Here is a 12,498-nt window from a genome sequence, read left to right on the forward strand (position 1 = left end):
ATGAGAGCAGGGCTTAAACTACCTTGCTGTCAGAAGCAATGAAACTAGCTGCCTGTCCTTGTGGGCTTGATTTGTGGGTTCTTTGTTTTTGTAGTCTTGGTTTGCTGACTGCATCTCAAGAACTGTGTTGCTAGAGCAACTTTGTTAATCCAACTCCTGCAACTAACTCCAACTGTTGAATGCAGGACTTTTCAAAATCTAATAATACACTGCAGTGGGTTTTCATTGTTTCCCAAATTTTATGGATTAATAGGCTCCAGGTAGAAGGAAAAAAAGTAAATTTGATTATTTGTAAACTACCTCTGATTCAGTGGATTTGCTCAGATTTAGGAGGGCATGGCCTGCCTAAATACTTAGAGAAGATATTTTGGATCAGCATCAAATGGCCTAACGTTACTGACTTAAACACAACATTTCCAATTTACATCCCCTCAGTGTTTGAACCTGATGTTACGTGTGCAGACATTTAATCAGAGAAGGGACACGGCCTCTCTTCAGCTCCACATCTGACCTTCTCTGTGTTTGCATGTGATTGTGTGTGTACAGAGATATGGAAGAACATGTAGGAAATCTTAGGTGGGAAATCTTAGCTCCAGTAACTGCCAGAGAAAACTTCCTGATGCAAACAACCACTGGAGAAAACAAATTCCCCCGAAGTGGTCCTTATGGTTTACACCTGGTCAGGACACCTTGAATCTTCAGGCTAAGGGGAATAGAATTCCTTACTGGCTGATATGCATTTCCCAGGCCTAAATTTGTATTAGGAGAATTTTTTTTTGTTTGTTTTTGTTTTTGTTTGTATTTTTCTTTTTTACACTGCCATCCCTCCTTGCAATTGTCACGCTGCTGTTCATACTTCCCAGCCTAGAGGAACTCTGTCCAGGCTTTATCTTAATGGTTGGTATTCCTGTGGTCACCACAACAGTTCAGGCTTATTCTTTTCAACAAAATTAATTATTGTTAGGTTATCTGGGAGTTTGACTCAGAGACTGTGTTCCACTAATAAGCATAATTTTGAAGAGCTTGTGTTTAAAAAGAATTGTTATCTACTGCTTACTAGCAGGTTTTGAATCTTACATCCCTGTTGAGATTGATTTCCTTTACATGCCTAATTACTGATGACACAGTTAGATATAAGCTAAAGAGATATCTCACAACTGGGAAAAAAAAAAAGGAAAAAAAAGCTCTAAGCCAAGTTCCCTTTGACTTAAACAGAAGGAGGCTTCATTTTATTTCATTTAGTAAAGTCACCATGGAAGGATCCTCCTCCAAGAACTTGCAGCAATATGAGGAGTGTGTACAAAACAAGTCCAGACATCAAACAGGGCAACTCCCAAAATGTCTCTGCATTTGTAAACATGCATCACATCTGCTCAGCTTGGCTGTAAGCATGAAACATAAAACTTGGGATATCTGTCTTATTAATTTAAACGGATGCTAATTCAGGCTGTGGCTTAAGGAGATGGAGGATGCAGCTGCAGCTGGCTTGAAAAAATGTTTCAAGAAAAAAAAAAGACACACTGAAAAATTAAGTATGTTTTTTACTAAAAAAAAAAAAAAAGCGATCAGTTGTCTGATTTGATTTGTAGTGCACCCCTAGGTAGGCCATTTGGAGCAACTGCCTAAGCACTGCCAACACTGTTAACCTTTTCCTAGGATCCAACAACAATCTTTGATCCAAAGGATGTTCACTGATGGTGAAAACATGAAGTGAGGGAGAAAAGCTTCTGTGGCATTGAGATATGTTTCTTTTATTCCACAGTATGTGTGAAAATGGCTGGGGAGCCTTTGTTGGGAGGTATATTGAAGCTTTATAACCACCACAGCCACAGACTGGGCTGCTTTTGGAAAAAGCAGGTGCACTTTTCCAAACACCAGTAGAAAATCTTGCAATGAGAATGGGCACATAGTAGTTTGTATGGATGTAGAGTGGCACAGTTAATCTCTAAGCTAGAAATATTTATGTATGTATAAATAAATAAAATTTTAAAATTTTCCATAAATAAATATATTATAGAAATATATTTTACTTAGTCAATAAAGAGAAATTTTATACCAACATAGGTGCCTGGGCAACAGGGATAGTACTCTTGCTACATAAACTAAACCAATTTATATTTGATGAATACTTATATATGCGTAACTATATTTGATACATAATTATAACATGGAGACCATATGGAGATCAGATCCGAGATGTGGTGTAAAGCAAGTGGCCCAAGGTGACCTTCATTCATGGCCAGGCACTACATGAGGTTCTTGGTTTAAATGTTTATATAATATGTAGTCACTACACTCCTGGTTGATGTACCTTTTGGACACAGTTGCTGGAAGACTGTTTTGCCCTGTCCCTGCTTTGCAAGTTACATCTCTAAGATTTTACTGGCAGAGCTACTGATCTGACTTGTCTCATGCAGTTCTGTCAAAATACCTACCTGCACATCTGACTGTGAAAAAGGTCTGTCCATAGCCAGGGGCTTTAGATTGAGGTAAAGCACAACAAGAATGACCTGATCAAGACTGATCTGGACTTTCAAGAGTTGGGGAATATGAAATTAAAAAAACAGAGTCTTAGAGTTTTACATTTAGTTGAATCCATAAATACAAGCACAGTTATCATGCCATCATTGGACTACTTTCACACACTGGTTAATGTATTGTCTCTCTCCCCTCATGTCAATATCTAGTCAGATATACCAGCCAGGTACATTCTTTTCCATGCAAAATGGTCTTCTTTGTGGAAAGAATTTACACAATTTTTGATGGAGAGACAGCAAATCTGTCACTAGTTAAACATAGAAAGCACAGTTTTGGGAGTGTCGCAACCTCCTGGAAAATGTTTGGCTTCACACTGCAGATATTAAATACCATGTAGTGAGAACTCTGTGTGGATTTTGGTGGGGCAGAAAGGGGAAAGTAAGGCACATCCTAACACAGAAGGTGAGGTCTGCTTCTTAAGGATACAAAAATGCCTTGACCTTTTGCCTTTGGCAAAACCTCACTTTATACGTGTTCTGTGGCTTGTGTCCCTTGGCAGCATCCCAAGCTCACCTCTAACATGGCTCCATTTCAGCAATGTGGTGTGCCCAGGCGTCGTGGATGATTATCTTTGTGACAGCACTACCCAGAGGCTTAAGCCAGGGCTGGAGCCCTTCGTGTTAGGCACAGAACAAGTACACTGGCAGTCTCACTCTGAATGTCTCCTGGTCTAAAAAGACCACAAAAGAGGAGGAAAGGAAAGAGAAGCAGCAGAAAAAAAAAAAAAATCCTCCAAAGTTGCACAGCATGGAAACGAGGCAGCAGAGGTTCTTGCTAATGGGTGGTGGCTGTTTTCTTGCCTTCCCAGCAGCCAGTGTTGCATCACTTAACGCTGCAGAAGGTAACTTTTGGGTCATGTCTAGGCACAGGGGTTTTGCAGGGCAGCTTTGCTGGCTTTTTGTGCTGTGACAACCTAAGAGCATTTCCCATCCTGTATGACTCCTGTGCCCTCCTGCCAGAGTGACTGTCCTAATGCCTGAGTGACAAACAGGTACATGTGCCCATGCAGAGGTTTTTCTAGGGCAAAGTTCAGCCTCTGAGTTTCAAACTGCTTGTATACAGCAGATCATTGCTACTGCTGGGGGGGGGCATTGAGTACCTGGACCTCTGATGCCACAGCCTCCTAGCTTACACTTAGGGCTGAAAAATGCTCTGCAAAGGATACGTCGTGTTGTTAACACAGCTAATTTCCCAAGGGGGTTGCATGCAAGAGGTTATTTTTTTTCTTTAATTTTCCCCTAATTCCAAGAAATCTCTGATGTCCTCCAGAGTACAGTAGACTTTAACCAGGTTGCTAATGATTATTTCTATTCAATCTCCTTAATAGGACTGAGGGAGGAGTAACTGGTCACCCCTCTGCAATGTCACTCATGATCACTTCTTGCTCTTCATAGTGTAAAAAAACCCAGGACTAACTCATTCTTCAAGCTCCTCAGTGACTAACAGTTGTTTTATCATCCTTTCATTTAGAAAGCATTTATCAGCAATCTTTGCTAGCTCACTGCATGAATTGACCTGTCATTCACTGTCTCAGCCCTTGGAACTGGTAATTAAGTTTAGCAATCTGCCTCAGCAGCTCCAATTGAGATATGTGATATGTGAGTTGGCAGACACTTTGGGGTTTCCTTCCCAATAGAAAAGGGCTTTGAGAAAAGTGAAGAAGGGTCTCAGGAGATGTCCTGTGTCAGGTACCTGCAACCCTGAAAGCCTCACAAGCAGAGCACAGTGAGTGGCATGGAGCAGCTCCACCATGGCTGGAGGTGGGCTGCAGAAGGGTGTCAGTGGGGCCAACTTGACTACCTATGGTCCAGGGAGAGAAGCAGCTTTGTTTGGAGTTTGCTCAGCTAGGGAGCACTGTGTGCTCCCTAGCTGAGCACTTGCTTCATCCCTAAACTTTCCAAATGGCATGCTTTTGGAACAGGAAAAGGAGATTTTGCACTTTATTCTTGATGTTGAGATATGTCAGCCTTGAAGTTTGGGCACAGATACAAAGCTCTGAAGTCTGGGTATCTCTTTGTTGTTGAGCAAGGGGTAAAGCAAAGCAGTTGCAGTGAAGCATGCTATGTAGGATGAAATCTGGGGATCAAGTACACTGACACAGATCCTACATCTTCTCCGGCACAGTTCTCCTCAGTGCTGGCAGAGGACACGTCCTATTGACAGTGTAAACAACAACAACAACAAAAAATGCAAGCCAGCCTCCTGCTGAAGGAAGTCTATTAAAGGGCTTGACCCTATGGAAAAGTGACTGAACTGCAATGACATGGTGTGATTTGCCATGCTAACCCAAGGATAATGCTAGCAATGTCATAGGTATTGCTGACATTGAGGCTGCATGACTGTTGTTATCTCCTGGACTGTCCAGGTATCATTTTCTTTTTCAGATAAGAGGAAATTTGCAGATTGCTTACACTAAAGTCATACTGTTGGTAAAGGAGCTTTGCCCCTCATCTGGATCTGTGGTTGATGATAGTTGATAGGGGCTGATTTTCAGTAGCTAGCCCACTCATTTTTAAAGCAAACTTTACTCTGAAAAAACAGACATCTTAAAAAAACCTACACAACCCTCTTCACAACTACCAAGGGGTACAGAAATGCCAGGGTCTCCATTACTCACTCCAAAATCAGGTTCAAGTTGCCTGGCTTGGGGTTTTGGAGGAAACGCCCGATTTGCAGAGTTTACTGAACCTCACAGAAGATTTGGATTTGAATTTTTCTGGAGCTGCCTTAAAATATTTCTTACTGTGTCTGAAAATATTCCTTACTTTGTTTTACCACAGGAAACATCCTAAGGGGATTTTGCTGCTTCTTCTTTTTCCCCTCCTTTCACTACACCAGGTTTGTCTCCCTGCTGCCTTAAGGAGACCACCTACAATTTAAGGAAATAAAGACCTCCGTGAAAAAATACAGGCAAACCCAATATTTAAGGGTCAGCTCCCCACAATATTTATCTAGTTGTCTGAGCTGGTCCAACCACAAAATGGGGAAGGAAAAAAAAAAATCACTATCATGTGGTGGCTGGGAGGGCAACCTCTGTTAAAAAACAACAACAAAAACAAAACACAGCAGTGTAAAATTGATGGGAAAAGTGCCAAGCAGAGGAAAGGAAAAGGACTCTGATATTTATGGAGGTATAGTAAATAATAGCACTAGGAGGTAGTGCTTGGTAAGGAAAATGCAGCAGACATCTTTAATTTTGGAGCAGAGACATGGGGTTTTGTCTAGTATAATTTATTTAAAAGGTTTCTCTGTGTTTATAGGGGAAAAAAAGTGGTACTGAATATGAATTTAAAAAAAGAAGAAAAAAGAAAAAAAGGCAAAAAATTACACTTTCTTCCCTGAAACCACCCAGAGGTTCTTTACAGCATTTTGCACCCTGAAGATCATGTGCCTTAACTTCAGACCTGAAAAGTAGAGTAGGAAAAAACACACACAATTCGGAGCAAAGGCTTGCCTTTCCTCACCCAGGCTCTAAGCAGGGATGTAAATTACAGAGTATCTGTTTCAGGCCCCTTTCAGTATACGGCTCCTATAAGAGCTCCAGAGTAAAATAATCCTCTGGAGATCAGAGGCAGCGTGCTATTAGCAGGAGCTCATAGGTTACATTTAGTGGTGCCTGGGGTACCTTTATGCTGAAGTGCTAGTGTCAGCTCGAAAGCACGTAATCTTTCTCTTGAGTCTAATTAGACATTCATTGCCCATGCAACAGAATATTCAAATGTGTTTAATTAGTCGAAAGATTGTGCTTTAAACACACAAAAGCCAGACAGGAAGGAATAAGGTTAAAAAGTCAAATAGCCTCTTTTATCTAATTGCATCTCTGACTACCTGGGAGTTCCCAAGCACCAATGTGAAAGATACTGTAAAAATATTTACATAAAAAGCCATAGCTGAATATGCTACAGCCACAGCAAACCCCTGTGTTTCTCTTATGCTTAATGACCAGTTGAATTGTTTCTGATTTACACCAGTTCATATAGAAAGGGAAAAGTGTCAAGTTTGTGTCCACTCAGCCCTTAGTTGGATCACCTATAACATTTGTGGTGTGGGCAAAATACCTTCTGTTGTTTGCAAAAGAAATTTGTTACCTGCTTCAAAAATGCCTTAGTTACATTTTACCATTAAAGAGTATTGAATAAAGTTCTCAAGGATTTCCACTGAAGTTTGGTTAATAGCACAAATAGAGGGTTGTATTTAATTATAAACCGTAAAGGCTACACTCTTGAAAACAATGTCATCATTTTATCTTTTCATCTGAAGTACCTTGTTTTTTCTTGGTTTTTGGTGTGGTAAGTTAACTGGATTCTGCAGGTGCTTTCTGAAATCTAACGGTGACATAATTGTTATATAAAGTTGCAGCAGATAAGTTTTTACCATGGAGCCTGTGGCTAAAGAAGAGACTCAGCAAGAAGGAGAATGAAGCCTTGTGCTCCTGCCAGTTCACTCACTGCTTAGCCCTGGGTGAGCACTTTTGGCTCAGATTTTCAGGAGTTGTCACTCTGTCCCAAAGCCCATTAATGTGACATTATTTTATACTCATTTGCTGAGTATCAACAGCCCCAAAGAAGACCATCTCTGGACAGGCATTGGCCCCCAGCCAGGCATCTCCAGGCTCTTCCCAGGGGAGCCAAGTGCCCTGGCAATGCTCTGGGTCAGCCCAGCTTCATGCAGCTTCGATTCTGCTTATCCTCACTCAAGTAGTATAATGCCTTTATCTCAGAGACATTTTGGGTTAAAGGGACACCTTCAAAGTAGGGTCATCTTCCTTGAAAAATCAGCTTTTTCCTGGGCCAGGACAGAGGCCTGAAGATACGGGTTTTCCCAAGGTGTGGTCTGTGTTACGTGATTTAGTGCAAAGACAATGCAAGAGTAAAATCAAAAACAAACCACAAAGTGAGATGAAAATCCAGCTCCTAGAATTAGAGGAGTTAAGGACACTTGGTCCTGCCTTAACAGAGTTTAGACAATTAAAATAAGCCATTACAATTGAGGATTAATTAGCTCAGTTGGGATGGGTGATAACAAATGCCCTTCAGTGGGTTGTGACCATGAAGACACTGTATCCATGGCCTGTCTTTGAGAAGCTGCAGACTATCTCCAGAGAATGGGTGTCAGAATAAATCTGCTCAGTATTCCCAAATATGAAAGTTTCATTCTTAGTGAAAGCAGTGTAGAAAATAGCCACTTCATCCTAACCCATATCATACAAGATAGTGATTGTTTTATTTCCTTCTAAGGCTGGGAGCATGGTGCCACATGCAGAGCATGAAGCAGGATGCAGTGAATATATTCCTTTAGCACTTTTGAAAACCACCATGTGTGTGTGCAGCATGTGGAATTTGTCATGCAAACACCTATGTTGTTTTAGATACCTTTAAATATGCTTTGAAAGAATACAAGATATTGAGGGACTGATTGACACATTCTATGCACAGCACAGGAGCATGAGACACAGCTCCTGAACTGCGAGCACTTGCTCTTGCTACAGGCACTAACTGAGGGAAGCCTAGGTGGCTGTACCTCCCTGCTCTCCTCCCAGCTCTGAAAAAAAAATGCCAGGTAGGTTTTGGCAGTCTTTGGTGCAAGTAGAACTCCTCCTGTGCTGATGCTTTCATAGAGGAGATCTGTTCAAGCCACATTTTCTTCTTCTTACCCCTCTGCAGCTCCTGTCATTTGGAGGTGCAGCTGGGGATCAGAGTTCATGACAGTGTGTCTTTTGAAGGGCAGGTTGGCCTGTTTGAATTTTTTTTTTTTCCTGAGGCTGCAATGACCTGGCTGTGGAAAAGGTGTTCAGAGGACTGGAGCCATTGTGGCATGGCTGGTAAGAATATTGAGGAGGAGGTAGTGAGGTTGCAGTTGTAACTGTAAGCACAACCTCTGGCCATAAATTTGAATTTTCTCCTCCTAAAACACCATCTGCTTGCTACTGTTTATATTCCATGCCAACCCTCACACATTCAGGCAAGTCTGTGCTACAGGGACACCTGTGTCACAGCTCCTCCCTGAAGTCATCTTTGCAGCTTGGGAGGAAGGTGACCTCCCTTTTCGGAGTAGTTCAGCCTGAATTAACAGAAAACTGCCTGTGGTTGTGGGAGCATTACTTTGAGCGTTTATGCCACTTATCTGTTACTTAAAGATGGAGGTTTTGAAGACACTTTTAAGTGATTTTTTTTTCTTTCTGGTGCTAATCTTACAATGCCAGGAGCCTGCACTCATGGGAAGTTGCACCAACTTACCTCAAGGGGCTTTAAGTTTAGTTAGAGTGACATGGGATGAATTATGCATGTGGAGGGTAGGAAGGGTCTGTAGAAAGATCTGGACATCATTAGAAGCAAAGTGTGACCTTCCAGCTTCCCACTGGGCTCTTTCACTTCACTTTTCTGGTCAGTCACGAGAGCTCAAGCAGAAGGCAGCCGACTGTCCCCATCTCCCATCACCCTGGCAGGGCTACTGCTGTGTATTCCACTGCAGGGCATGGTTTGCTCCCTGACAGGTTCATGTGAGCACTGGTGGGACTCCAGGCTGTGGATCCCGTACTGCATGGGATAGGTGGATGATTCACAAAAGCCAGATTGTGCCCTGCCAGCAAAAGCAGCAAAGTGAGCAGTGATGCTGCCAGTCCTCTGCAGGGTGAAGTGAGCCTCCCCAAGGCAGCCCTTTGTCCCTTGGAGGGAGGATGAGGAGGAGGTGTAAATTGCAGCTGGGTTTCCACATGGTAACCTGAAGGCCTTTACCTCTGCATGGTGTTTCACAAACAGCATGGCAGGCCAAGAGATGACTTTTGTGCTTGTTCTAGTTTTCCCACCCAGTGTGGCTCGGTCCCTAATGAAAACCAGCAGGCAGCAGGTTTCTTGGGTAACCACCACTCCATGAGACAAAGTGAGAGAAAAAACAAACTGGGAAATATGGACTGTTGGGTTTTGCCTTGCTCATCCTTAAGGGCTCTGTGCAGATGAGAAGTGCCAAAGAAAGGTCAAAAGGCCATTGACTTCATCTTCTTCCCCTTAATTTGTATGTCCACTGTTACTGAATGGGATGGGTCCAGCCTGTGGCTGCCTGTATCCCACTGCACTTTTCAGGATGCTTCCCAGTGGTTTTGGACAGAGGTGAGGACAGGGGCTTCCTACGGGAAGTCAGCCCATGGGGCCTCTGGCATCATCAGTGTACTGAGGGTTGAGCAAGGAGGCTCTTGCAAAGAGGAGCCTTCAAAGTTTGCAACTGCAAAAATCCAAAAGCAAAACAGTGGAAAAACTGGCTGGATAAATGTGGAAAGCTCTTGGAAATAAATAGCCCACAGAGGCACAGCCAACCTTTTTGAAGCTGGTTTAAAGTGATGGGTTACTGAATCCTCCTCCGTGTGGGCTGAGCCTGAGGGGAAGGCTGATGCTCCCTGTGAGGTGTGCAGGGGGCACAGCGGGTTCCCTCTCCCAGCCTCCTGGGACCAGAACACGGAGAAGAGAAGCCAGCTGGCAGTGTTGGAGGCCAAAAGCCTCCCTTCCCAGGGGCTGGAGCAAAGTTGAGGGCATTGAGCAAGATGCGGGGCTGAGTCTGGTGTCCCCCGATGGTGGCAGGGGAGGGCAGGGCACGGCAGGGCTGTGGGAGTTGTTGTCGCCCCGCATCCATCTTGCCCTGCAACACTTTTAAAGTGCTAACATGCCTTATGACACCATGCAAGTGAAATGAAATAGTGGCTCCTGGCTCCTCGTAACTTGTGTAAATTCCAGATGTGACAATCCTTTTACTGGCAAATGGAGATGTTTATCCCTGTGCGCTCCTCGAGTTGAATTCGGTCCCACTCGGAAGAGCTCGCTGAAAATGTGCCTGCCTGGCTACTAAACGGCTGCATAATTGTCCCTCTGTCCCTTCCCGGAGCTGCACATAAAAAGTGCAATCCAAATTCCTGGGCAAACCAGGCAGGGCCCTGGAGAGCACTTCCCACCCCCCTTCAGGAACTGAACGTCATGCCTAAAGGATAATGCAGGATTAGGGCAAGGGGAAAATGAGTGGCTTAAACAGATCCCAACTGCAGCGAAGCTCAGCAAAACGTGTCCTTATTCCCAGCCACAGCCCTCTTTTTTTTTTTTTTTTTTTTTTTTTTTTTTTTTTTTTTTAATAAGATTTGTTATTATTGCAAGGGGAAAGAGGAAAGGGCCTCCAGATTGTGAAACAGGCGGAAGAGGAACAGCGTTGGTTCCCTGCGAGCCCCCGGCCCGGCCCAGGCCGCCCTGCCCTCTGCCACACAGCAGTCTCCATGGGAAACCCTTCCCGGCCCTTCCCTGCTGTCCTCCCCCACCTCCTCCTCGCCCGGAACACACAGACTCTAGTTATTAGGGATTAGGTAGAACAGATGCATGTAAGATGCTTACTGCCTTTTCCAGACACAAGGCCACTTTCCAATCAGCTCAGAGGAAACGGGGTAATTAGGTGGAGTCGCGGTCGGGGAGTGGGGGGGAATTAGCCTCTTACTCAACCAGAGCCTGCAAGGCCACCTCTTCCCCCCACACTCCCTCCTTTCCTTTCCCCTCCTCCCCATTCCTCTGCCCACTCTGCTGTTTCAAAGCTTTTTCTATTTTCTTTCCCTTTTCCAGGAGGCAGCTGACGCCGGCCGGCCGGCTGCCAAGCAGGTCAGGCCTCTGCAGCTGAAGCTGCCCGAGATTCCTGAGCGGGATGATGAATCAGCTGTGTCCTTTAGGACACATCCTCTCTCGGACACTGCTGGGATGTCGTGTCTCTCTGCCGCTTCCCCGTGAGAGTGTGCTCAGAGCTGCTGCCTGATGACTCTGGGTGGGTTGATGAGTTTGCTTTAACTCTTCCTCCTCCCCCTCATAAACCAGCTTTGCCTCCTGGGGAAGTTATTGCCCCTTAAGCTGAGATAGCAGCTCTAGATGTCTCAGTGGAGGAGGAGTGCAGGGCTTTGAAGGAAACGATGCCTTGCTTGTCATTTGCCTGCTTTTAAAAGCATATTAAGACAGCTTTGGCTTGAGTGCCCTGCAGGCAGGAATTCTGAGTGAGGACAGGCTGGTTTTTCACTGTGTCCATCCCTGCTCCCAAAAAAAGCCTTGAGTGTTCGGGTTGCTGAGTGCAACTGCTGCAGACTGGAGGCTGCTGTACCCAGGCTGCCTCATGCCCCATGACTCTCACAGGACAAAATATTTTCCTTTTCCAACCTTTAAAAGTTCTTGGGTGTGTTTACACTTCAGAGCTTGTTCATCCCTGAGTAGATTTTGCTGGGTAAAGTCCTCCAAATGTGGTGGGTTGTCCTGTCACTGTTATGCACAGGGCAGCTGAAACACGGTAATAGTTATCAGGCACTGGGTATGGTGATTAAGAAGCTGACTATTGTATTTATTACCATCTCCTCCCACAAGCTCCTGCCTTGCTTGTTTGCCTTCTGAGGCCTGACCGTACTGCTGTTTGTTGGGAGAGCACTACTCTTTTCCAAGATGTTTGGTTTTAAAACCATCAGAATGTCCCCAAGGCGTTTGAAAGGGGATGTGCTGTGTCACAAAAGACAGTGTTCCCCAAGGAAGGATTTTTTCCAAGTGACAGGTCACTTGGGCAGCAAACATGCAAAGGAAAATCACCACTACAAATGTAAGAGAGCGGAGAAGAGCTGACCCCAACTCTAAGGCAAAGAAATGGGCGAGTGTCTGGGCTTCCCCAAATGCAGGTGCTGCTCCTCACTGTTGATACCCTTTTGAACATCATGTAGATAATTTTCTGGGATTGACATTAACCTCTTTTCATAAGCATGCACAAGCACCAAATGTTGAAATCCACTTCAGGGCTGGATGGAAAATTTCTGACTATGGTTTGCTGTCAGGAAATGCTGGTTCAGCAAGAGGAAAAAGATGTCAACTTGAACAGTAAAAAAAAGGATCAGAAAGAAACAGAAAAAAATATGATACCATTGAAGGTACTCTCCTGGGGGCTTTTTGAAGCAGTGAGGTTTATTTTTCA

This window comes from Zosterops lateralis (genome assembly GCF_965231275.1).
Source record: "Zosterops lateralis genome assembly, chromosome: 1".
Lineage (NCBI taxonomy): Eukaryota > Metazoa > Chordata > Aves > Passeriformes > Zosteropidae > Zosterops > Zosterops lateralis.